This window comes from Dendrobates tinctorius, unplaced genomic scaffold, assembly GCF_039654945.1.
Source record: "Dendrobates tinctorius isolate UK_male_01 unplaced genomic scaffold, ASM3965494v1 ptg000126l, whole genome shotgun sequence".
NCBI lineage: Eukaryota > Metazoa > Chordata > Amphibia > Anura > Dendrobatidae > Dendrobates > Dendrobates tinctorius.
In genome coordinates, this window is record NW_027361794.1 from 29,383,867 (window position 1) to 29,409,003 (window position 25,137).

Genomic DNA, 25,137 nt, shown 5'->3' on the forward strand with positions numbered 1-25,137 from the left:
CAAGGTGGTTGGAACCAAAGATCTCAAATTTGGACTCATCAGACCAAAGCACAGATTTCCACTGGTCTAATGTCCATTCCTTGAGTTCTTTAGCCCAAACAAGTCTCTTCTGCTTGTTGCCTGTCCTTAGCAGTGGTTTCCTAGCAGCTATTTTACCATGAAGGCCTGCTGCACAAAGTCTCCTCTTAGCAGTTGTTGTAGAGATGTGTCTGCTGCTAGAACTCTGTGTGGCATTGACCTGGTCTCTGATCTGAGCTGCTGTTAACCTGCGATTTCTGAGGCTGGTGACTCGGATGAACTTATCCTCCGCAGCAGAGGTGACTCTTGGTCTTCCTTTCCTGGAGCGGTCCTCATGTGAGCCAGTTTCTTTGTAGCGCTTGATGGTTTTTGCCACTGCACGTGGGGACACTTTCAAAGTTTTCCCAATTTTTCGGACTGACTGACCTTCATTTCTTAAAGTAATAATGGCCACTCGTTTTTCTTTACTCAGCTGCTTTTTTCTTGCCATAATACAAATTCTAACAGTCTATTCAGTAGGACTATCAGCTGTGTATCCACCAGACTTCTGCACAACTGATGGTCCCAACCCCATTTATAAGGCAAGAAATCCCACTTATTAAACCATAGTCATGAAAATAAAGAATACGCTTTGATTGAGGTGTGTCCAAACCTTTGGTCTGTAGTGTGTGTGTGTATATATATATATATACACACACACACACACTATGACTTATCTCGGCTAAGACAAAGCCTAGATCCTCAGGCTACATCCACATCATGGGCGTAGCCAGGATCAAACCTGGGGGGGGCAGAACCTCATACTGCACACCCCTACACTTGAAAATAAAGCCTGCACCTTAAGAAGATGTGGTGGTGAATGCAGTATATTTATTCCAACTATCAGTTGATGTTACTGAAGACGAGCAATGCCTGTCCTGGGCGTCCTTTTGGGCAGCTATGAGGTGGACCTGACTGGTGCTAAAAAAAAGGAGTGTTAGTCTGTGTGCTATCCGGCTTTCATTCTTTTTGGTACAGATATGATATGGATAGACAGATATATAAATAAAAGCAGATTAGAAATCTGCTCTGATATTGAAAACATTATCTATGAGCTCAAAAACCTTTCAGGTGATGCAGTTTTTAAAAAGCTGATCTGCTTTTGCAACTGAAAAACGTATCCTCAAAAAACGCAGCAAAAACGCTGTGTGTGAATGTAGCCTTAGATCAGGAATAGAACAGCCATTTATAGGACATTTCATAACTTTCCCAAATTCCTATGAAAAAATATTCAGCACATTCTGCATTGAACTACTGTACCCAATTTATTATATATTTTAGGAGTCGGAATCGGTCCATTTTATACCAACTCCGACTCCACCAAAATGAGCTCCGACTCCGACTCCACAGCCCTACATACTAAGGTTGTGTTTTATCTCCCGTCCACCACACTCCAGCTCCGGCTCCCCCCCCATGCTCAGCCTCTGCTCCCCCCCCATGCTCAGCCTCTGCTCCCCCCCCATGCTCAGCCTCTGCTCCCCCCCCATGCTCAGCCTCTGCTCCCCCCCCCATGCTCAGCCTCTGCTCCCCCCCCCATGCTCAGCCTCTGCTCCCCCCCCCATGCTCAGCCTCTGCTCCCCCCCCCATGCTCAGCCTCTGCTCCCCCCCCCATGCTCAGCCTCTGCTCCCCCCCCCATGCTCAGCCTCTGCTCCCCCCCATGCTCAGCCTCTGCTCCCCCCCCCATGCTCAGCCTCTGCTCCCCCCCCATGCTCAGCCTCTGCTCCCCCCCCCATGCTCAGCCTCTGCTCCCCCCCCATGCTCAGCCTCTGCTCCCCCCCCCATGCTCAGCCTCTGCTCCCCCCCCCCATGCTCAGCCTCTGCTCCCCCCCATGCTCAGCCTCTGCTCCCCCCCCCATGCTCAGCCTCTGCTCCCCCCCATGCTCAGCCTCTGCTCCCCCCCCCATGCTCAGCCTCTGCTCCCCCCCCATGCTCAGCCTCTGCTCCCCCCCCATGCTCAGCCTCTGCTCCCCCCCCATGCTCAGCCTCTGCTCCCCCCCCATGCTCAGCCTCTGCTCCCCCCCATGCTCAGCCTCTGCTCCCCCCCCCCCATGCTCAGCCTCTGCTCCCCCCCCCCATGCTCAGCCTCTGCTCATCCCCCATGCTCAGCCTCTACTCCCCCCCCATGCTCAGCCTCTGCTCCCCCCCCATGCTCAGCCTCTGCTCCCCCCCATGCTCAGCCTCTGCTCCCCCCCATGCTCAGCCTCTGCTCCCCCCCCATGCTCAGCCTCTGCTCCCCCCCCCCATGCTCAGCCTCTGCTCCCCCCCCCCATGCTCAGCCTCTGCTCCCCCCCATGCTCAGCCTCTGCTCCCCCCCCCTGCTCAGCCTCTGCTCCCCCCCCATGCTCAGCCTCTGCTCCCCCCCATGCTCAGCCTCTGCTCCCCCCCATGCTCAGCCTCTGCTCCCCCCCCATGCTCAGCCTCTGCTCCCCCCCCCATGCTCAGCCTCTGCTCCCCCCCCATGCTCAGCCTCTGCTCCCCCCCCATGCTCAGCCTCTGCTCCCCCCCATGCTCAGCCTCTGCTCCCCCCCATGCTCAGCCTCTGCTCCCCCCACTCTCTCCCCCCACACACCGTCTCCCTTCTGTCCTCTGCGGGGTGTCGCCGCTCCCTCCTCCGGGCTTTGTGTTGTGCCGCGCTCTTCCCCGCTGACAGCTCCGCTCCTCTGCTGCGCGCTCTCCACAGCAAACATTACGACACCACCGTCGCCTCCTCCATGACTCAGTCCGGCCTCCCACGTCTCCTCACCACACGTCACTTCCCCGCCCGGCCGCCATTTTAGTTCCTGTGGTGGCGGAGCACAGGCGGAAGTGCCGCCATCTGTAGCAGCGGCTGCGGTCCTCCTCACCGTGTCTCCGCCGAGTCAGGAGGTTTTCGTGAGGGGGAGATCTCGGCGGCCTGATACCATAATGCCGTCCCCCCCGCTCCGTGTGGCCGTGGTGTGCTCCAGAACCGCAGCATGGAGGCGCACAATCTCCTCAGGTAATGGCGGAGCCCCTTCTTCTTCAGTCTGTGCGCGTAGTTCGGGGCCGTGTGAGGCCGGTGATGTCTCTAGGCCTCTGTATGTGACGGAGGACCCTGGGAGCGGCCATACCTTCTTACACACACCTCCATGGTGGCCTTTTCCCCCTCAGATGTAGGAAAATTACACATTTGTAACTGAATGTGTTAGAAACTTTTTTTGGGTGGGAACTTGCGCCATATAGCAACTCTCCGGCCATTTTTTTTTAAATTCTTTTATATGACTGGGAAAGGATTAAAAGCATAACAGTAGTGGCCTTTTCAGTTACCGGGGCCGACTAGGCCTCACATGGGTTCTGGTCGGGTCGTCATCAGTCCAGTCTGGGCAGGTGGTGTATATATATATATATATATAATTTACTTTTCACCTCCCCAGTCTCTTCGCTAGTTTTAAGCTTCAGGGGCCTGAAGGTCCTGGAAACCCTTTTATTTCGAGTGATTTCTGGCCGAAGCAAACTTAGGTTTGTTTGTGTCTGGTGGAAACTGATTGCCTTCACTCTATTTTTTTTCTGTTTTTGGACTAAAAAAAAAAAATATATATATTAGGTTCTTTTCACACCAGGACGTGTACACTGAATATATTCTATAGGGTATAACATGCACCCGTCTGCCGAGAGAACGTCCTTCTCAAATCCATCTGACCACTGTACATCCAAAAAAACTTACCAGCTGATTCATCAGTTTAATTTTTTTTTTTTTTTTTAAGCCAAAAAATGTCTCGATGTTTTTACAGCCTCTCTGTTAACTTTGTGAAAAGTTGAATAAAATGCCTTTATCTACGATCATCTGATGTCTTGTTACAAAGAAATTAGACAGGGACAGAGTTTTGAATATTGGAATATTACAATTTTTTCTCATGTAGGGTGACCAGCCAATGTTACTGGGCACAGTGAGGCTACATGAAAGCTCCACATGTCCACTGTTAACTCCTGGTGGATTGTTTTATTAGTAATCTGTTCATTGTGGTATAAGTTGTATGCACAACTTTTTGTGTTTTTTGTGTTGTATTTGAATTCAAATGGAATTTGAATTCAGGGGGTCAGAGCCTGGCTGTCCATGGATAAAAGTGGTCCTTGTGGTGCAGGCTTGAGGGTGCACAAATGCCCAACAGAGCACCACACAGCCCCAAGAACTGCTCCCTCACCTCAGTCTGGTAATTAGCTTTCAAATGACATCCCAATGTCCCCTCTGGCTTTGCCAGAAGTCCCACCAGGGGCCCCAATGTCTGATTTGGACAGCAGATCTGTACTGAAGTCCCTGGTGGTGCAAACTCTTGTGTCACCAGGGAGCATGTCAGTGTCAGCAGTCAGGATGGCCTAGTGGTCTAAGGCACTGTGTTCAGGTTGCAGTCTCCCGTGGAGGCGTGGGTTCGAATCCCACTCCTGACAGCAGCAGTACTGGTCCCTGGAGGTGCAAGCTGTTGTGCACCAGGGAGCGTGTTAAGCGTCTGCAGTCACCACATGTGGAGGCGTGGGTTCAAATCCCACTCCTTGACAGCAGCAGTACTGGTCCCTGGAGGTGCAAGCTGTTGTGCACCAGGGAGCGTGTTCAGCGTCTGCAGTCACCACGTGGAGGCGTGGGTTCGAATCCCACTCCTGACAGCGACAGTTTTTTTTTTTGTTTTTTTTTAAAGAAAAGAAAATAAACCTAGTGGCAGCATGTGTAATAACAGTCTCCAGGTCTTATAGCCTAATGTATACACCATAAATATTTATATGTGTGTCTATACAGTTGGTGTATATATGTGTGAGTATATTTTTTAGCCTTAAAGTTTTGATTCTCCATCCTCATTTCTTTCTTTTCCAAATCAAAAAAACACTCGTGTGAGAGCAATCTGCATCCAAAAAAACTTAGGGATAGGGACAATTTAGTGAGTACGTCGGGCTCCCTTAAAAGGTCAATTCACCCAACGAACAAGGGTGCTGCTCAGGGTGGATTGATTTAAATCACGCCGATTTAAATCATGATTTAAATCACGATTTAAATCAAAAGATTTTTTTCTATTTAAATCGGATCGATTTAAATCATGATTTTAATCATGATTTAAATCACTGATTTAAATCAAAAGGTTTTTTTTTAATATAAATCACGATTAAAATGAGAAGTGAGAGCAGTGTGCATGTGCGCCCATAGTTACACGGACGAAACTAGGGGCAACGATCTAACGCCAGGGTGAGGGGGGGACCCCAAAGTAAGTAAAAATCTTTTTTGTTTTACTATATGGCAATAGGTAGGTGTTTAAAAGCAGCATGTCTTAATTGTATAAACTATTAATAGCCTCCACATTTTGTTCATACTGCCCCTTTAATTCCACACTTCTAGCTTGGTTTCAGATTTGGTTTAGTTTCTTTTTCCCTGCATTCAGTTGACATGCCCAAACTTGTTGGATAGTCAGCAGTACTTGGCTCAGGCTGGAGTAACATCAGCAGTGCTTGGCTCAGGCTGTAGTAACAAACTTCATAAGTGATCTGTGTGAGCCATGGCAGCAGGTCGTAAGAGAGACCCTATTTGGGTTCATTTTGTTGAGATGCCAGCAGCAGATCTTGGAAAGAAAGGTGCAAGAGCAAAGTGCAAATACTGTCAAAAGGATATCCAAGGACTTGTTTGCCGTTTGAAATCACATTATGAAAACGGCAATCAAATGATTTAAATCAAAAAAATCTGATTTAAATCAAAAAAATCTGATGTTTTTGATTTTTTTTAAAAATTCAAGATTTTTATCCACCCTGGTGCTGCTTGCTCGTCGGGTGAGATGGGCAGCACGATTATTATCATCTAACACGCTTTCCTAGGATAATCTGCCAACACAAATCTCTTCTTGAATGGACAATCGTTTCTTAAATGACAATTTATGCTGATAAAAAAAACCAAAAGCTCTAAATTAGGAAGGAGGCTGGAGGGGGGGGCGTCAGGGACTGGAGGGGGGAGACAGAGGCTGGAGGAGGAAGTGTGGTGGTGTAGACGGGGCTGTGTGGTGCTGTAGAGCGGGTTGCGGGAGGCTGTGTGGTGGTGTAGAGGCCTACAGGGCCACACAGCCCCCTGGTGTGACTTCCCGAGTGCCATGACAGCTGACTGTATATACATGTTTACACATACATGTATGTACATGTGCCATGACCGCTCCTTAGACCATACATACATGGATTGTCACTTACCCAAACCGAGGATGAAGAGGCTTAGCTGCTCCACATGATGATGGTGGCCGGAGAGCTGTGTTCCTCCATAGCGATGTCGTCCATTAGGCAAACTTGGTGTCCTTGTCCCGCCAGTTCTTGAGCCAGTTTAGTGTCCACGATGCCTTGTTACCTATTGGGAAAAAAAAGGGAAAAGGAAATTATTGAATTTTGACATAGAATAAAAATTAAGTCCTATGAATTGTACTGGTACATTAACCCCTTTTTCTACGAGCGTATATTGCCAGCAGACACACAGAGAGCGGGCGACTGCCCCAAGTGTTAACTACTGAGAGACAGAGAAATAAAAAAACAATAATTAATAAGGGAAATATTGCATTCATAATTAGTGTTCACAGCAGAGTGACAACACAGCCCCCCTAACCCTCCCCTACCCCACAGGGAACGCCTGTACCCCGCCATGCCCCCCACAGCTGTGCCCATACACTGTCCTCACCTCCCCCTGCAGGGACCACCTGTCTCCCACGCAGTGCCCCCCACAGCTGACCCCAAACACTCTGCAGGGACCCCCTGTCTCCCACGCAGTGCCCCCCACAGCTGACCCCATACACTCTGCAGAGATCCCCTGTCTCCCCCGTAGTGCCCCCCACAGCTGACCCCATACACTCTGCAGGGACCCCCTGTCTACCCGCAGTGCCCCCCACAGCTGACCCCATACACTCTGCAGGGACCCCCTGCCTCCCCCCACAGCTGACCCCATACAGGCATACAGTTACCGGCCGGCAGCTCCAAGGTTCAAATCTGGCGCTCAGGTGACGTCATTGTTGCTGCAGTTAGACCGAGAAAGCGGGGTGGGCTCGGAGCCACGTGACACAGAGCCCGGCCGCCCATCCCCCAGCCTCACTGTACTGCAAGCCAGGGAGAGACTGTTTGTGTGCTGCACGGCGCTGACTCCGCCCCCCCGAGCCAGGGGATGAGTCACAGGCAGCTCGGCGTGTCACACGACTCCTCCCTCTTCCACCTTCTATGCAGGCCGGATCTTGGTTCCCATAGCACAGTGACCCTGCCCACCGGCCAGTCACTGCCGCCCCTCCCCCACCACTAAGCGATCTTACACAGCAGCACAGAGTCGGGGAGGAGATGGGAGATGACCCCGCACCACACAGCGGAGCACTATGAGCCCTGGGGGTGCAGCGCTGACCCCGCCCACGCCGCACCACACAGCGCAGCGCTATAAGCCCTGGGGGCGCAGCGCTGACCCCACCCACCCCGCACCACACAGCGGAGCACTATGAGCCCTGGGGGCGCAGCGCTGACCCTGCCCACCCCGCACCACACAGCGCAGCACTATGAGCCCTCGGGGCAGTCTCCCGTAGAGGCGTGGGTTCGAATCCCACTCCTGACAGCAGCAGTACTGGTCCCTGGAGGTGCAAGCTGTTGTGCACCAGGGAGCGTGTTCAGCGTCTGCAGTCACCACGTGGAGGCGTGGGTTCGAATCCCACTCCACACAGCGCAGCACTATGAGCCCTCGGGGCGCAGCCAGGGGTGGGATTCAGCGGGTTCTCCCCGGTTCGGTGGAACCGGTTGTTAAAGCTATTGCTCTCATTTTTGGCACCATTAGCCGGCTCTCACTTTTGAAAATGAGATTTCAAATTTTGAGGTCTGCGGCAGATTCTTTCCGGCGTCCATGCTCCCAGAGGCCACTGCAACATGGCGGCGGCCAGCAAGGGAAGTGCGGGGGCCTCCGGGCTGCGAAGAAATCGCGGCGGAGCCGCCGTCCCTGTACCGGAGCACAGCCCGCTGCCACCACCGCACCGCAGAGCGCCGCCCCCTGCCCCAGCACAGCTGCCCCTGCCTCAGCGCTGCTGCTGCCCCCCCTGCCTCAGCGCTGCTGCTGCCCCCCCTGCCTCAGCGCTGCTGCTGCCCCCCCTGCCTCAGCGCTGCTGCTGCCCCCCCTGCCTCAGCGCTGCTGCTGCCCCCCCTGCCTCAGCGCTGCTGCTGCCCCCCCTGCCTCAGCGCTGCTGCTGCCCCCCCTGCCTCAGCGCTGCTGCTGCCCCCCCTGCCTCAGCGCTGCTGCTGCCCCCCCTGCCTCAGCGCTGCTGCTGCCCCTCCCCCAGCGCAGCTGCCCCAGCACAACCAACCTGCCCTAGCACAGAGCCGCCACCGCACGAGCCTGGACCACTGAATGACCCCTGTGACTACTTCACCTGTGCCAGATCCCTTCCCAGGTAAGCTGAATTCGGACTGTAAGACGGACCCCCATTTGACACATTATTTTTTTTCCCCCTATTTTCCTACTGAAAATTGGGGTGTTCTTATGGTCCGTTGCATCTTTTTTTTTTTAAAGAAAAGAAAATAAACCTAGTGGCAGCATGTGTAATAACAGTCTCCAGGTCTTATAGCCTAATGTATACACCATAAATATTTATATGTGTGTCTATACAGTTGGTGTATATATGTGTGAGTATATTTTTTAGCCTTAAAGTTTTGATTCTCCATCCTCATTTCTTTCTTTTCCAAATCAAAAAAACACTCGTGTGAGAGCAATCTGCATCCAAAAAAACTTAGGGATAGGGACAATTTAGTGAGTACGTCGGGCTCCCTTAAAAGGTCAATTCACCCAACGAACAAGGGTGCTGCTTGCTCGTCGGGTGAGATGGGCAGCACGATTATTATCATCTAACACGCTTTCCTAGGATAATCTGCCAACACAAATCTCTTCTTGAATGGACAATCGTTTCTTAAATGACAATTTATGCTGATAAAAAAAACCAAAAGCTCTAAATTAGGAAGGCGGCTGGAGGGGGGGGCGTCAGGGACTGGAGGGGGGAGACAGAGGCTGGAGGAGGAAGTGTGGTGGTGTAGACGGGGCTGCGGGAGGCTGTGTGGTGCTGTAGAGCGGGTTGCGGGAGGCTGTGTGGTGGTGTAGAGGCCTACAGGGCCACACAGCCCCCTGGTGTGACTTCCCGAGTGCCATGACAGCTGACTGTATATACATGTTTACACATACATGTATGTACATGTGCCATGACCGCTCCTTAGACCATACATACATGGATTGTCACTTACCCAAACCGAGGATGAAGAGGCTTAGCTGCTCCACATGATGATGGTGGCCGGAGAGCTGTGTTCCTCCATAGCGATGTCGTCCATTAGGCAAACTTGGTGTCCTTGTCCCGCCAGTTCTTGAGCCAGTTTAGTGTCCACGATGCCTTGTTACCTATTGGAAAAAAAAAGGGAAAAGGAAATTATTGAATTTTGACATAGAATAAAAATTAAGTCCTATGAATTGTACTGGTACATTAACCCCTTTTTCTACGAGCGTATATTGCCAGCAGACACACAGAGAGCTGGCGACTGCCCCAAGTGTTACCTACTGAGAGACAGAGAAATAAAAAAACAATAATTAATAAGGGAAATATTGCATTCATAATTAGTGTTCACAGCAGAGTGACAACACAGCCCCCCTAACCCTCCCCTACCCCACAGGGAACGCCTGTACCCCGCCATGCCCCCCACAGCTGTGCCCATACACTGTCCTCACCTCCCCCTGCAGGGACCACCTGTCTCCCACACAGTGCCCCCCACAGCTGACCCCAAACACTCTGCAGGGACCCCCTGTCTCCCCCCGTAGTGCCCCCCACAGCTGACCCCATACACTCTGCAGGGACCCCCTGTCTACCCGCAGTGCCCCCCACAGCTGACCCCATACACTCTGCAGGGACCCCCTGTCTACCCGCAGTGCCCCCCACAGCTGACCCCATACACTCTGCAGGGACCCCCTGCCTCCCCCCACAGCTGACCCCATACAGGCATACAGTTACCGGCCGGCAGCTCCAAGGTTCAAATCTGGCGCTCAGGTGACGTCATTGTTGCTGCAGTTAGACCGAGAAAGCAGGGGGTGGGCTCGGAGCCACGTGACACAGAGCCCGGCCGCCCATCCCCCAGCCTCACTGTACTGCAAGCCAGGGAGAGACTGTTTGTGTGCTGCACGGCGCTGACTCCGCCCCCCGAGCCAGGGGATGAGTCACAGGCAGCTCGGCGTGTCACACGACTCCTCCCTCTTCCACCTTCTATGCAGGCCGGATCTTGGTTCCCATAGCACAGTGACCCTGCCCACCGGCCAGTCACTGCCGCCCCTCCCCCACCACTAAGCGATCTTACACAGCAGCACAGAGCCAGGGAGGAGATGGGAGATGACCCCGCACCACACAGCGGAGCACTATGAGCCCTGGGGGTGCAGCGCTGACCCCGCCCACGCCGCACCACACAGCGCAGCGCTATAAGCCCTGGGGGCACAGCGCTGACCCCACCCACCCCGCACCACACAGCGGAGCACTATGAGCCCTGGGGGCGCAGCGCTGACCCTGCCCACCCCGCACCACACAGCGCAGCACTATGAGCCCTCGGGGCAGTCTCCCGTAGAGGCGTGGGTTCGAATCCCACTCCTGACAGCAGCAGTACTGGTCCCTGGAGGTGCAAGCTGTTGTGCACCAGGGAGCGTGTTCAGCGTCTGCAGTCACCACGTGGAGGCGTGGGTTCGAATCCCACTCCACACAGCGCAGCACTATGAGCCCTCGGGGCGCAGCCAGGGGTGGGATTCAGCGGGTTCTCCCCGGTTCGGTGGAACCGGTTGTTAAAGCTATTGCTCTCATTTTTGGCACCATTAGCCGGCTCTCACTTTTGAAAATGAGATTTCAAATTTTGAGGTCTGCGGCAGATTCTTTCCGGCGTCCATGCTCCCGGAGGCCACTGCAACATGGCGGCGGCCAGCAAGGTAAGTGCGGGGGCCTCCGGGCTGCGAAGAAATCGCGGCGGAGCCGCCGTCCCTGTACCGGAGCACAGCCCGCTGCCACCACCGCACCGCAGAGCGCCGCCCGCTGCCACCACCACAGAGCCCACCTGCCCCAGCACAGCTGCCCCTGCCCCAGCACAGCTGCCCCTGCCTCAGCGCTGCTGCTGCCCCTGCCTCAGCGCTGCTGCTGCTGCTGCCCCTGCCTCAGCGCTGCTGCTGCCCCTGCCTCAGCGCTGCTGCTGCCCCTGCCTCAGCGCTGCTGCTGCCCCTGCCTCAGCGCTGCTGCTGCCCCTGCCTCAGCGCTGCTGCTGCCCCTGCCTCAGCGCTGCTGCTGCCCCTGCCTCAGCGCTGCTGCTGCCCCTGCCTCAGCGCTGCTGCTGCCCCTGCCCCAGCGCTGCTGCTGCCCCTGCCCCAGCGCTGCTGCTGCCCCTGCCTCAGCGCAGCTGCCTCTCCCCCAGCGCAGCTGCCCCAGCACAACCAACCTGCCCTAGCACAGAGCCGCCACCGCACGAGCCTGGACCACTAAATGACCCCTGTGACTACTTCACCTGTGCCAGATCCCTTCCCAGGTAAGCTGAATTCGGACTGTAAGACGGACCCCCATTTGACACATTATTTTTTTTCCCCCTATTTTCCTACTGAAAATTGGGGTGTTCTTATGGTCCGTTGCATCTTATAGTCCGAAAAATACGGTAATTTATCCTGAGATTACAGAGTCTGCAACTTTTCTATCTAGCCAGTTAGAAGTGACTCATTGTAACACTTAGGGTACCGTTACACCTAGCGATGCACCAGCGATCCCGACTAGCGATATGACGCGGTCAGGATCGCTGGTGCATCGCTAGGTGGTCGCTAGTGAGCTGCTACACAGGCAGATCTCACCAGCGACATTGCTGGGGACGGGGATCGCTACTTACCTGTCAGACGCGGCGATCCTGCGTCCTCCCGCCCTGGGCGCCACAGGAAGCCCAGCAGGAAGTGGCCGACGAGGAATGGACCAGGAGCTTCTCGCGCGATCAGTGATAACCAGCGGGGGAGCCGGTCGGAGGTAAGTATCACATGCAGGGATATCGCTAGCAATATCGCTGCAACGTCACAAAATCGGTGACTTTACAGCAATATAGAATCGTAGAGTTGGAAGGGACCTCCTGGGCCATCTGGTCCAACCCCCTGCTCAAAGCAGGATTCGCTAAATCATCCCAGTCAGATGTCTGTCCAGCCTCTGTTTGAAGACTTCCATTGAAGGAGAACTCACCACTTCTCGTGGCAGCCTGTTCCACTCATTGATCACTCTAACTGTCAAAAAGTTTTTTCTAATATCTAATCTGTGTCTCTTCCCATTCAGTTTCATCCCATTGCTTCTAGTCTTTCCTTGTGCAAATGAGAATAAAGTTGATCCTTCTACAATGTGACAGCCCTTTAGATATTTGTAGACAGCTATTAAGTCTCCTCTCAGTCTTCTCTTTTGCAAACTAAACATTCCCAAATCCTGCAACCTTTCCTCATAAGACAGGGTTTGCAGACCGGTCACCATTCTGGTCGCTCTTTTCTGAACTTGCTCCAGTTTGTTGATGTCTTTTTTAAAATGTGGTGCCCAAAACTGGACACAATATTCCAGATGAGGTCTGACCAAAGAGGAGTAGAGGGAAATAATGACTTCACGTGATCTAGACTGTATGCTTCTGTTAATACATCCTAGAATTGCATTTGCCTTTTTTGCTGCTGCATCACACTGTTGACTCATATTCAGTCTGTGATCTATTAGTATACCCAAGTCTTTTTCACATGTGCTGTCACTTAGCCCTATTCCTCCCATTCTATATATGCTTTTTTCATTTTTATTGCCCAGATGTAGTACTTTGCATTTCTCCCTGTTAAAAACCATTCTGTTAGTTGCTGCCCACTTCTCCAGTTTATTTAAATCTTTTTGAATCCTCTCTCTCTCTTCTCTAGTATTAGCTATCCCTCCTAGCTTTGTGTCATCAGCAAATTTAATCAGTTTACCCTCAATTCCTTCATCTAAATCGTTGATAAAGATGTTGAACAATACAGGGCCCAGGACAGAGCCCTGTGGTACCCCACTTGAGACATTCTTCCAACTGGATGTGCAGCCATTTACGACCACTCTTTGGGTCCGATCACTAAGCCAGTTATGAATCCACCTAACAGTTGCCTTGTCCATTCCATACTTAGTCATTTTTTCAATAAGGATTGTATGAGAGACTTTGTCAAATGCTTTGCTGAAGTCAAGATATACTATATCTACAGCATTTCCTTGATCCACCCAATCAGTGATACCGTCATAGAAGGAAATTAAGTTAGTCTGACATGACTTATTAGTTAGAAACCCATGCTGACTCTGTTTAATCACTTCATTCTTATCCAGGTATTGACATACATGTTGTTTAATAATTTGTTCAAAGATCTTTCCTGGTATAGAAGTCAGACTCACCGGCCTATAGTTGCCTGGGTCCACCTTCTTCCCCTTTTTGAAGATAGGAACAACATTTGCTCTTCTCCAGTCTTCTGGCACTTCTCCTGTTCTCCAAGAATTTTCAAAGATTATGGAGAGGGGTTCAAAAATATTGCTAGCGATATCGCAGTGTGTAACGGGGTCTTTACAGACAATGGCGTTTACCATCTGTCTGCAGAACTAAAGTAATGAAAAAGAAGCTGGTAATTAGCTTTCAAATGACATCCCAATGTCCCCTCTGGCTTTACCAGAGGCCCCAATGTCTGATTTGGACAGCAGATTTGAAAAGACATTTTCAGTCTGGGGCAGTCTTGGGGGTTCTCAATCCCCTTAACTACTCTGCAGAAGGGGTCAGGCAAATCAAGCTTGGCAGGAACATCATCCAGGAGGCCACCTACATACAGCAACATCACTTGTCCCCCTGCTCCAAATGGAATTTGAATTCAGGGGGTCAGAGCCTCGCTGTCCATGGATAAAAGTGGTCCTTGTGGTGCAGGCTTGAGGGTGCACAAATGCCCAACAGAGCACCACACAGCCCCAAGAACTGCTCCCTCACCTCAGTCTGGTAATTAGCTTTCAAATGACATCCCAATGTCCCCTCTGGCTTTGCCAGAAGTCCCACCAGGGGCCCCAATGTCTGATTTGGACAGCAGATCTGTACTGAAGTCCCTGGTGGTGCAAACTCTTGTGTCACCAGGGAGCATGTCAATGTCAGCAGTCAGGATGGCCTAGTGGTCTAAGGCACTGTGTTCAGGTTGCAGTCTCCCGTGGAGGCGTGGGTTCGAATCCCACTCCTGACAGCAGCAGTACTGGTCCCTGGAGGTGCAAGCTGTTGTGCACCAGGGAGCGTGTTAAGCGTCTGCAGTCACCACATGTGGAGGCGTGGGTTCAAATCCCACTCCTTGACAGCAGCAGTACTGGTCCCTGGAGGTGCAAGCTGTTGTGCACCAGGGAGCGTGTTCAGCGTCTGCAGTCACCACGTGGAGGCGTGGGTTCGAATCCCACTCCTGACAGCGACAGTTTTTTTTTTTGTTTTTTTTTAAAGAAAAGAAAATAAACCTAGTGGCAGCATGTGTAATAACAGTCTCCAGGTCTTATAGCCTAATGTATACACCATAAATATTTATATGTGTGTCTATACAGTTGGTGTATATATGTGTGAGTATATTTTTTAGCCTTAAAGTTTTGATTCTCCATCCTCATTTCTTTCTTTTCCAAATCAAAAAAACACTCGTGTGAGAGCAATCTGCATCCAAAAAAACTTAGGGATAGGGACAATTTAGTGAGTACGTCGGGCTCCCTTAAAAGGTCAATTCACCCAACGAACAAGGGTGCTGCTCAGGGTGGATTGATTTAAATCATGATTTAAATCACGATTTAAATCAAAAGATTTTTTTCTATTTAAATCGGATCGATTTAAATCATGATTTTAATCATGATTTAAATCACTGATTTAAATCAAAAGGTTTTTTTTTAATATAAATCACGATTAAAATGAGAAGTGAGAGCAGTGTGCATGTGCGCCCATAGTTACACGGACGAAAGTAGGGGCAACGATCTAACGCCAGGGTGAGGGGGGGACCCCAAAGTAAGTAAAAATCTTTTTTGTTTTACTATATGGCAATAGGTAGGTGTTTAAAAGCAGCATGTCTTAATTGTATAAACTATTAATAGCCTCCACATTTTGTTCATACTGCCCCTTTAATTCCACACTTCTAGCTTGGTTTCAGTTTTGGTTTAGTTTCTTTTTCCCTGCATTCAGTTGACATGCCCAAACTTGTTGGATAGTCAGCAGTACTTGGCTCAGGCTGTAGTAACTATGTAGGTGACTATACAGTTTTTTTTTCTTGTATCGGAGGCAGCGGCAGCAGCAACATGTTGGGGCCACTAACTGTGCAGATAACTGGGGCCACTCACTGTGCAGCAAAGCTGGGGCCACTCACTGTGCAACATAACTGTGGCCACTCTGTGCAGCATTATCTGGGGCCACCCACTCTGCAGCATTATCTGGGGCCACTCACTGTGCAGCATTTTCTGGGGCCAGTCACTGTGCAGCATTATCTGGGGCCAGTCACTGTGCAGCATTATCTGGGGCCAGTCACTGTACAGCATTATCTGGGGCCAGTCACTGTACAGCATTATCTGGGGCCACTCACTGTGCAGCATTATCTGGGGCCACTCACTGTGCAGCATAACTGGGGCCACTCACTGTGCAGATAACTGGGGCCACTCACTGTGCAGCATTATCTGTGGTCACTCACTGTGCAGCATAACTGGGGCCACTCATTGTGCAGCATTATCTGGGGCCACTCACTGTGTAGCATTATCTGGGGCCACTCACTGTTCAGCATTATCTGGGGCCACTCACTGTGCAGCATAACTGGGGCCACTCACTGTGCAGCATTATCTGGGGCCACTCACTGTGCAGCATTATCTGGGGCCACTCACTGTGCAGCATTATCTGTGGCCACTCACTGTGTAGCAATATCTGGGGCCACTCGCTGTCCTCATTATCTGGGTCCACTCACTGTGCAGCATTATCTGGGGCCACTCACTGTGTATCATTATCTGGGGCCACTCACTGTGCAGCATTATCTGGGGCCACTCACTGTGCAGCATTATCTGGGGCCACTCACTATGCAGCATAACTGGGGCCACTCACTGTGCAGCATTATCTGGGGCCACACACTGTGCAGCATTATCTGGGGCCGCTCACTGTGCAGCATTATCTGGGGCCACTCACTGTGCAGCATTATCTGGGGCCACTCACTGTGCAGCATTATCTGGGGCCACTCACTGTGTAGCATTATCTGGGGCCACTCACTGTGCAGCATAATTGGGGCCACTCACTGTGCAGCATTATCTGGGGCCACTCACTGTGCAGCATTATCTGGGGCCACTCACTGTGCAGCATAACTAGGGCCACTCACTGTGCAGCATTATCTGGGGCCACTCACTGTGCACCCTCGGCTTATACGCGAGTCAATAAGTTTTTTTGTGACAAAATTAGGGGGGTCGGCTTATACACGGGTCGGTGTATATAAGGTAGTACCACAGCCCCAAGGGGTAAATTGCAATGCTATATACAAAAAAAACAAAAAATAATCAAAACATAAAATAGAATGATAAAAATAATAATTAATTATGATGGAGCAACATTATGATTAAGACCCCGGCGGGGTGAAAACATCAACAACTGTAGTTGCTTCCTCACATTGTAAATTATCGCTCCCTTGTGAAAACCCCAATAAATCTTTTCTATTTATGCATGAACACCCGGCACTGCCGCTGGCATTCGGACCAGAGCTTGCGGCTGCATAGAAATACATACTGCACACTCTGGTCCGAGTGTCGGCGGCAGTGCCCGGTGTTCATGCGAGAGACTCGCACGAGAATCATGAGTTTCTTGCATGTGTGTCCCCGGCCTTATCCTGGTCTAGGGCCTATATGGTCCATTACCCCAGCCCCTCACTTTAATTCTCACAGTGTGCAGGCTAATTCTAAATTTCACTGCATCTGTAGTTGCACAAAAACTCAACTAGCACCATTAACAAGCACGTCCACATCCTTGTCCCACCGCAGCGTTCAGTTGTCCACACCCCAGTCCATGGAACGCAAGTGTGGCGCCCCTGAGGCTGTTGCCACAGAGGTACTGCACCTTCTCCTAAGGTGTAGTGCCCCACCGCCTAGGTAAGTTGGGAACTCCTTTCCTCACTCCAACATCTGCATCCCACACACAGGATAGTTCAGCAGGACCACATTGCGGCTTCATGCTTAGAGGGTAGCAGAGCACCTTTCGTGGTTCCTGGCTTTATAACACGAGATGTGCTGGGAGGTGGGTGGAGTTGAGATACATAAAAGAGTGGGAAAGTGTAGGATTACAGGTCAGTCTGGCGGGAGGTCAGGCAAAAGAAGAAGGACAGTCAGTCAGGAGAGTCTGAGGATGGGTCCAAGAGGGAAGGAAGAAGGAGTGCTGCAGCTGCCTTAGTGATCTGAGACAGCTGGCATGGGAAAGGAACAAGGAGAAAGATGTAGAACTGCAACCTAAGCTTCCATTAGAGAGAGAAAGAACAGTACGGAACGAAGGAGTAGAGAACAGAGAGGAGTTGTGGGTTGGAAGAGGAACCCTGCCTATAGGTTCTCAGCGCAAGGCCGGGGCCCGGTCTCCGAGGTTGTATGGATACTTATGTGTTATGAATGAGTCACCGGAGGAAAAAACAAAAATGCAAGCTATGTCCAGAAAACCGGAGAGGTTGGTAGCTAGCGGATTGCAGACCCCTGATCCTATTCACAACTAACAGTAGCCGTGGAGCGTTCCTACGGTGGTCCTAGACGCCTCTTCACAGCCGAAGAACTAAATAAGCCTAAAGAAAGAAAGGGGAAATCTAAACTGCCCCAGAGCAGACCCCAAAGCAATAGACAGCCCCCAACATGTATTGTCGGTGAAAACACAAACACAGACAGAAAGAAAGGCAGAGCAAACGATGGGGCCCAACTAACTAGATAGGAAAGGACAGAAAAGATGCTGGCTGCAATCCACAAAAACCCTACCAAAAAATGTCCCAACACGTCTGATAGGAAAAACGGCCCTGAAGTCACTAGACTTCAAAATCCCTATATCAGCACTCCGATATATTCTGAAGACAGAGCAAAAGAGATTTAACCGATCAGGGACAAAAATGGAAATTCAGCAAAGCCCCAGTCGGGGCTGCCTGAACACAAAACTAAGCAAATCAGACAAAATCTCATAGAACAATAACAGAGCAAAACTTAGCTTTAGAAGACAGACACACTGAACATGTGGCATGAACTGGCTCTCTCTACTGCGCATGTGTGCTGTACTCATGGTCAAGGAGTGCACGGTGACTCGCTCTCTGGCGGTCACTGGGCACACGGCACCTCGCTAAATGGCAGTACCACTTTTACAGTTGTGGCCAAAAGTATTGACACCCCTGCAATTCTGTCAAATACTCAGTTTCTTCCTGAAAATGATTGCAAACACAAATTCTTTGTTATTATTATCTTCATTTAATTTGTCTTAAATGAAAAAACACAAAAAGAATTGTCCTAAAGCCAAATTGGATATAATTCCACACCAAACATAAAAAAGAGGGTGGACAAAAGTATTGGCACTGTTCGAAAAATCATGTGATGCTTCTCTAATTTGTGTAATTAACAGCACCTGTAACTTACCTGTGGCACCTAACAGGTGTTGGCAATAACTAAATCACACTTGCAGCCAGTTGACATGGATTAAAGTTGGCTCAACCTCTGTCCTGTGTCCTTGTGTGTACCACATTGAGCATGGAGAAAAGAAAGAAGACCAAAGAACTGTCTGAGGACTTGAGAAACCAAATTGTGAGGAAGCATGAGCAATCTCAAGGCTACAAGTCCATCTCTAAAGACCTGAATGTTCCTGTGTCTACCGTGCGCAGTGTCATCAAGAAGTTTAAAGCCCATGGCACTGTGGCTAACCTCCCTAGATGTGGACGGAAAAGAAAAATAGACAAGAGATTTCAACCCAAGATTGTGCGGATGTTGGATAAAGAACCTCGACTAACATCCAAACAAGTTCAAGCTGCCCTGCAGTCCGAGGGTACAACAGTGTCAACCCGTACTATCCGTTGGCGTCTGAATGAAAAGGGACTGTATGGTAGGAGACCCAGGAAGACCCCACTTCTTACCCCGAGACGAGTTTGCCAAAACTTACCTGAAAAAGCCTAAAACGTTTTGGAAGAATGTTCTCTGGTCAGATGAGACAAAAGTAGAGCTTTTTGGGCAAAGGCATCAACATAGAGTTTACAGGAGAAAAAAGAGGCATTCAAAGAAAAGAACACGGTCCCTACAGTCAAACATGGCGAAGGTTCTCTGATGTTTTGGGGTTGCTTTGCTGCCTCTGGCACTGTACTGCTTGACCGTGTGCATGGCATTATGAAGTCTGAAGACTACCAACAAATTTTGCAGCATAATGTAGGGCCCAGTGTGAGAAAGCTGGGTCTCCCTCAGAGGTCATGGGTCTTCCAGCAGGACAATGACCCAAAACACACTTCAAAAAGCACTAGAAAATGGTTTGAGAAAGCACTGGAGACTTCTAAGGTGGCCAGCAATGAGTCCAGACCTGAATCCCATGGAACACCTGTGGAGAGATCTAAAAATGGCAGTTTGGAGAAGGCACCCTTCAAATATCAGGGACCTGGAGCAGTTTGCCAAAGAAGAATGGTCTAAAATTCCAGCAGAGCATTGTAAGAAACTCATTGATGATTACTGGAAGCGGTTGGTCGCAGTTATTTTCGCTAAAGGTTGTCTAACCAAGTATTAGGCTGAGGGTGCCAATACTTTTGTCTGGCCCATTTTTGGAGTTTTGTGTGAAATGATCAATGTTTTCCTTTTTGCTTCATTCTCTTTTGTGTTTTTTCATTTAGGACAAATTAAATGAAGATAATACCAAAGAATTTGTGATTGCAATCATTTTCAGGAAGAAACCGAGTATTATCTGACAGAATTGCAGGGGTGTCAATACTTTTGGCCACAACTGTATTGGCAGGAGCTGACGGGAAGTCCTTTGCGGTGCCTGTGCTCTAAGGACAGAGCACGCCGCTCAGCCTCCTCTGCGCTGCTTGTCCACACCAAAAATCTCTGCTGTCGTGCCCTTTCTCTTAAGCTGGCCCCCTGCCTCTAGGTCACAGGGTCTGTCTGCTGCAGTTCGCTGCAGCGTCGGCACTTCGAGTGCATTGTGCACTACCCCCCTTGCTGCTCACACGCTCACAGCTGGGGACTCACTCCTGCTTTGTGTTTTTTTTCCCTCAGCTTCCGACCACGTTCCCTGTCTATACATGCCCCCTCTTCCTGGGTAATGGAGCCTGTCCATTCCCCTATTACTTCCCTCGGGAAACGCAGCCTTGACAGTTCCGAACCCGGCACAGCACAGGTACCCGCAGCACGGTCATCCTGACTGCGTACATATCTGGCCAATCAGTTCTTTAATGCAAAAATCATAGAAGGCATGTTCTTCCAATTTTCAAGAGAAAATTGTACATTACATCCAGAACACTTTCACTTTGAAGGACTTTGTGGCTCATATCAATCCACAAGATGACACTAGTCTCATACTTCAAAATTTCGGTGGTAAATCATTTCCCCACTGATAGGCTGGGTATGTTCTGACATATGTAACATCATTTGGGTGATAATAATTATTCATACCTATTTGCTTCACAATATATTCATCTTTTTCTTAAAGGCTTCGGAATCTAATGTAAAAGTGAAAGCAAGTTGGTGAAGTGTGTTTTAACTCAAATGTGAAACGAATTGTCATCTTTACTATTTCTCCATTCCGTGTGCGGCTAACCACCTCATTGATCTTATTGAGTTTCTTTGGCAAGAAAACAACAGCACCATCAATACCACGTGCTTTTCCTATTAATTCATTGTGCTGGTAAAGTAGAGGTGAGATTAGTGATCTAGATAACATCTGTGGACTGTAGTCAACATGACACTGTGCCAAGACCCACTGGGATCTAGCTACCAATTTGACAGTTTGTGCACAGCTGAACAGAGTTGTCAGAAAAACGATTTTGATTCAATAACATGTTGGATGGTTTGTCTAGTGGAAACACCCATATAGTATTATTATAATTATTTATTTATATAGCGCCATTAATTCCATGGTTCTGTACATGAGAAGAGGTTACATACAAAGTAATAGATATCGTTTACAGTAAACAAATTTACAATGACAGACTGGTACAGAGAGTAGAGGACCTTGTCCTTGTGGACTAACATTCTACAGGATAATGGGGATGAGACAGAAGGTCGAGGGTGCGGTGCCTCAGCTGGTGGAGAGGCAGCAGCTCATGTGGTGGTGTAGAAGTCACATCTATGACCACCACGCTCTCCAATTGACACCTCTTGAAATGCAGCCGAAATGTCAAAATCTCCGTTACAGAAAGTGCAGGGGCTCCTTTTTTACGTCATCATCCAACCAGTTCAGTATTAGTAGGTAATGGATTTTCAGATTGCGGCCCAGGAACAGCAGCCTTCAGTAGTTGCGAGTCCTGCTCTTCCGCGTGATCTTGCTCTGGCTCTTTCAGTCATGATTTAATCTAGAAGATTTTGCCTTTAAATTCAGAGACAGAGTACAACACCGCCCAAGCGTTAACCCTCTGCTCCTCAGACTTTCTATCTGCGCAATGAATGCCTCTAGGCAAAAGATGATGGTGGTAGTAGTTGGAGTATTTAAGACAGTCATGAAGCAGCCATAATGACTTGAAACAGAAGTATTTTTACCGAGATATCACACTGTTCAATATGTGGCCTGTATTTTTACCCCAAAATAGTGTAGAGGACTAGGGTATCTGACAGCAAATACAGTGGAATATTGGCCAGAATTGCCACAATTTGTATGCATATGATATGTATATACACACATAGAGTGCTTGCCGGCCTTGCACTAATATGTATAGAGCGACGTACACTCCCCTGTCCACATAACACTGCAACCTATATACTCCGGAATTAGTCCTTAGAAGGACTGTTGGTTTAGCTGGATGTGAGTATTTAGGATGGTAGACCCCACACTGACTAATAACTCCCCAAATCTGACCCTATCTCTGCAGCAGCTCTCCCTACACTATCTCAATCCAGAGTTGAATGCACCGATCAGGGTGGTGTCCGGTCTCTTATACCCTTGATGATGCTGTGTGGCCAGCCAATAACTGCACGACCATAACAAAGATGGCTGCGGCATTACAGTGCCTGGCAGACAATCCCTGCATGGTGATTGGGTCTCTAAAGACCGCCAAAAATGCTGGGTGGAGCATTTCCCGCCGAGTAGTCCCGGATATGCACTGTGCTCGCCGAGTACAGTGATACTCAGGCGAGTAACGAGGAATAGCAAGCACGTTCGCTCATCACTAATCAGAAAATACATAAATGTAATTTATGACAAACAAATGAATGTGATATTGAAAGGATACGTTATGATGTAGAATATCGATGAGGGCACTGTTTATTAAGTAGATATTATAATATATTGCGCAAAAAAAATAAAGGGAACACTTATACAACACGATGTAACTCAAAGTCAATCACTTCTGTAAGATAACCTGTCCAGTGATGATACAACACTGATTGTGAATCAGTTCCTCCTGCTGTTGTGCAAATGGAACAAACAACAGGTAGAAATGATCGGCAATTAGCATGACAACCCTATAAAGGAGGATTCTGCAGGGGGTGACAACAGACCATTTCTCTGATCTCATCCTTCTTGGCTGTTGTTTTGGTCACTTTTGCGTTTTGTCATTGCTGTCATCTCTAGAGCGTGTACAGTAGCATGAGGCAGTATCTACAACCCATAGAAGTTGCTCAGGTAGTGCAGCTCTTCCAGGATGGCACATCAGTGCGAGCTGTGCCGAGAACGGTAGCTGTGTTTGTCAGCAGTGTCCAGAGCATGGAGCAGATACCAGGAAGCAGGCCAGTACACCAGGAGACATGGAGGGGGCCATAGGAGGGCCACAATCCAGCAGCAGGACTGCTACCTCCTCCTTTGTGCAAGGAGGAATATGAGGAGCAGTGCCAGAGACCTGCAAAACGACCTCCAGCAGTCCACTAACATCCATGTGTCTGCTCAGACTGTCTGGCTTGGCTTTTATCCTAAGTCATGTAACAAGGCTCGTTAAAGGGTCGACATTGACTTTTAGGATTGCTACTTCCAATAGGTGGCACTAGAGTTCTAGTCCTCTTCCTCACTGATGAGACAATTTGCATAATTAGCTCAGACTGTCAGAAACAGACTCCATAAAGATGGTTTGAGGGCCCAATGTCCACAAGTGGGTGTTGTGCTTACAGCCCAACACTGTGCACGGTGATTGGCATTTGCCAGAGAACACCAAGATTGGCAGATTCAACATTGGTGCCTTGTGCTCTTCATGAATGACAGCAGGTTCACCCTGAGCATGTTACAGACGTGAGTCTGGAGACACTGTGGAGAAAGTTCTGCTGCCTGCAACATCCTCCAGCATGACCGGTTTGGCAGTGGGTCAGTAATGATATGGGAAGGCATTATTTTGGAGGGCCACACATCCCTTTATGTGCTAGCCAGAGGTACTCTGACTGCCATTAAGTACCGGGATGAGACCCTCAGACCCATTGTGAGATCATGGGCCCGTGCAGTGGGTCCGGAGTTCCTTCTGCTGCATGACAATGCTAGGCCTCATGTGGCTGAAATGTCATCAGTTCCTGCATGATGAAGGCACTGATGCTATTGACTGACGTGCCCATTCCCCAGACCTGAATCCAATCAAGCATATCTGTGACTTTGTATCTCGTTCCATCCACCACGTTGCACCACAGACTGTCCAGGAGTTAACTGATACATTAATCCTGGTCAGGGATGAGATCCCTGAGGAGAACATTCGCCTCATCAGGAGAATGCCCAGGCATTGTAGGGAGGTCATACAGGCAGATGGAGGCCACACACATTCCTGAGCATCATTTCTTTTTCTAGAGGACTTTCCACTGAAGTTGGACCAGCCTGTAATTAGATTTTTCTCCTTGATTTTGAGCATCATTCCAAATCCAGCTCTCCGTGGGATACTGTAATTTACATTGATCATTATGTTTTATTGTTATCAACACATTCCACTATTATTATTATTATTATTATTATTATTATTATTTATTGTTATAGCGCCATTTATTCCATGGCGCTTTACATGTAAGGAGGGGTATACATAATAAAAGTACAATAATCTTAAACAATACAAGTCATAACTGGTACAGGAGGAGAGAGGACCCTGCCCGCGAGGGCTCACAATCTACAAGTATGTAATGAACTGCTCAGCCCACGCATCTAAAGATTTCTGGAAGATGTAATTTCTCAACCAATGTGGCCTGAAGACTCTGACTACACAGATTTGTTTCTAGTCTGTTACCATAGGGCTGCATCTGAGCTGTTCACACCAACAAGCCGAGATCAAGCTGTTTTATTTTACATGTCTCTTTATTTTTTTTAAACTTTCTCCCAAATCATACACAGATGCCCTTCCAGTATTACCAATTTATGGAAATCTGCCATGAAGAATAAGAGCAAGATTTCACCACTTCTTTAAGATGAGTATCTCAAGGAGTTTTTGAAGAAAAAATTGAACAAAAAAAATTCAAAAACTTTAGTTTCAGCTCCAAAAAGTCAGGAAAAAAAATTAGGAAAAAATTAAAAACCAGACCTCAGACACTTCCTGCCTAGCCCCCACACACACTCTACTCTCTGCTTGATCCCCACACGCACTCTACTCTCTGCCTGACCCCCCACACACACTCTACTCTCTGCTTGATCCCCACACACACACATGCTAGGTTAGGATATGGGTTGAACTAAATGGACTTAAAGTCTTCCTTCAACCTTAATAGCTATGTTACTATGTTACTGACTAACCTGCAGGGGGTGAATTATGGGTACAATTTTAGATTTGGAATTAATAAAGTTTAGTTTTGTCAGCAAACATGAGGAATGACAAGAGACAACCCATTTAAGAAGATCCAATTTCCGTTAAAACTATTTCAACACTATGAACATAAAAAAGGCTTCTCCCCTATGTGACGTCTCTGATATTTATTAACAGTTGATTTCCAAGTAAAATATTTCCCATATTAAGAAAATGAAAA

The 25,137-nt window shown here is 49.1% G+C and overlaps 2 protein-coding genes across 2 annotated transcripts in view; one reads left to right on the plus strand and one right to left on the minus strand.

The window, feature by feature from the left end:
• LOC141047128 (uncharacterized) overlaps positions 1 to 3,031 on the minus strand; it is a 34,759-nt gene extending 31,728 nt beyond the window's left edge. The window contains exon 1 of the mRNA XM_073542090.1: positions 2,902 to 3,031. The gene's annotated coding sequence lies outside the window, so the exon portion shown is untranslated. The remainder of the gene's footprint in view (positions 1 to 2,901) is intronic.
• The window catches only part of LOC141047127 (uncharacterized), a 91,640-nt gene continuing 69,426 nt past the window's right edge, over positions 2,924 to 25,137 (plus strand). The window contains exon 1 of the mRNA XM_073542089.1: positions 2,924 to 3,035. The gene's annotated coding sequence lies outside the window, so the exon portion shown is untranslated. The remainder of the gene's footprint in view (positions 3,036 to 25,137) is intronic.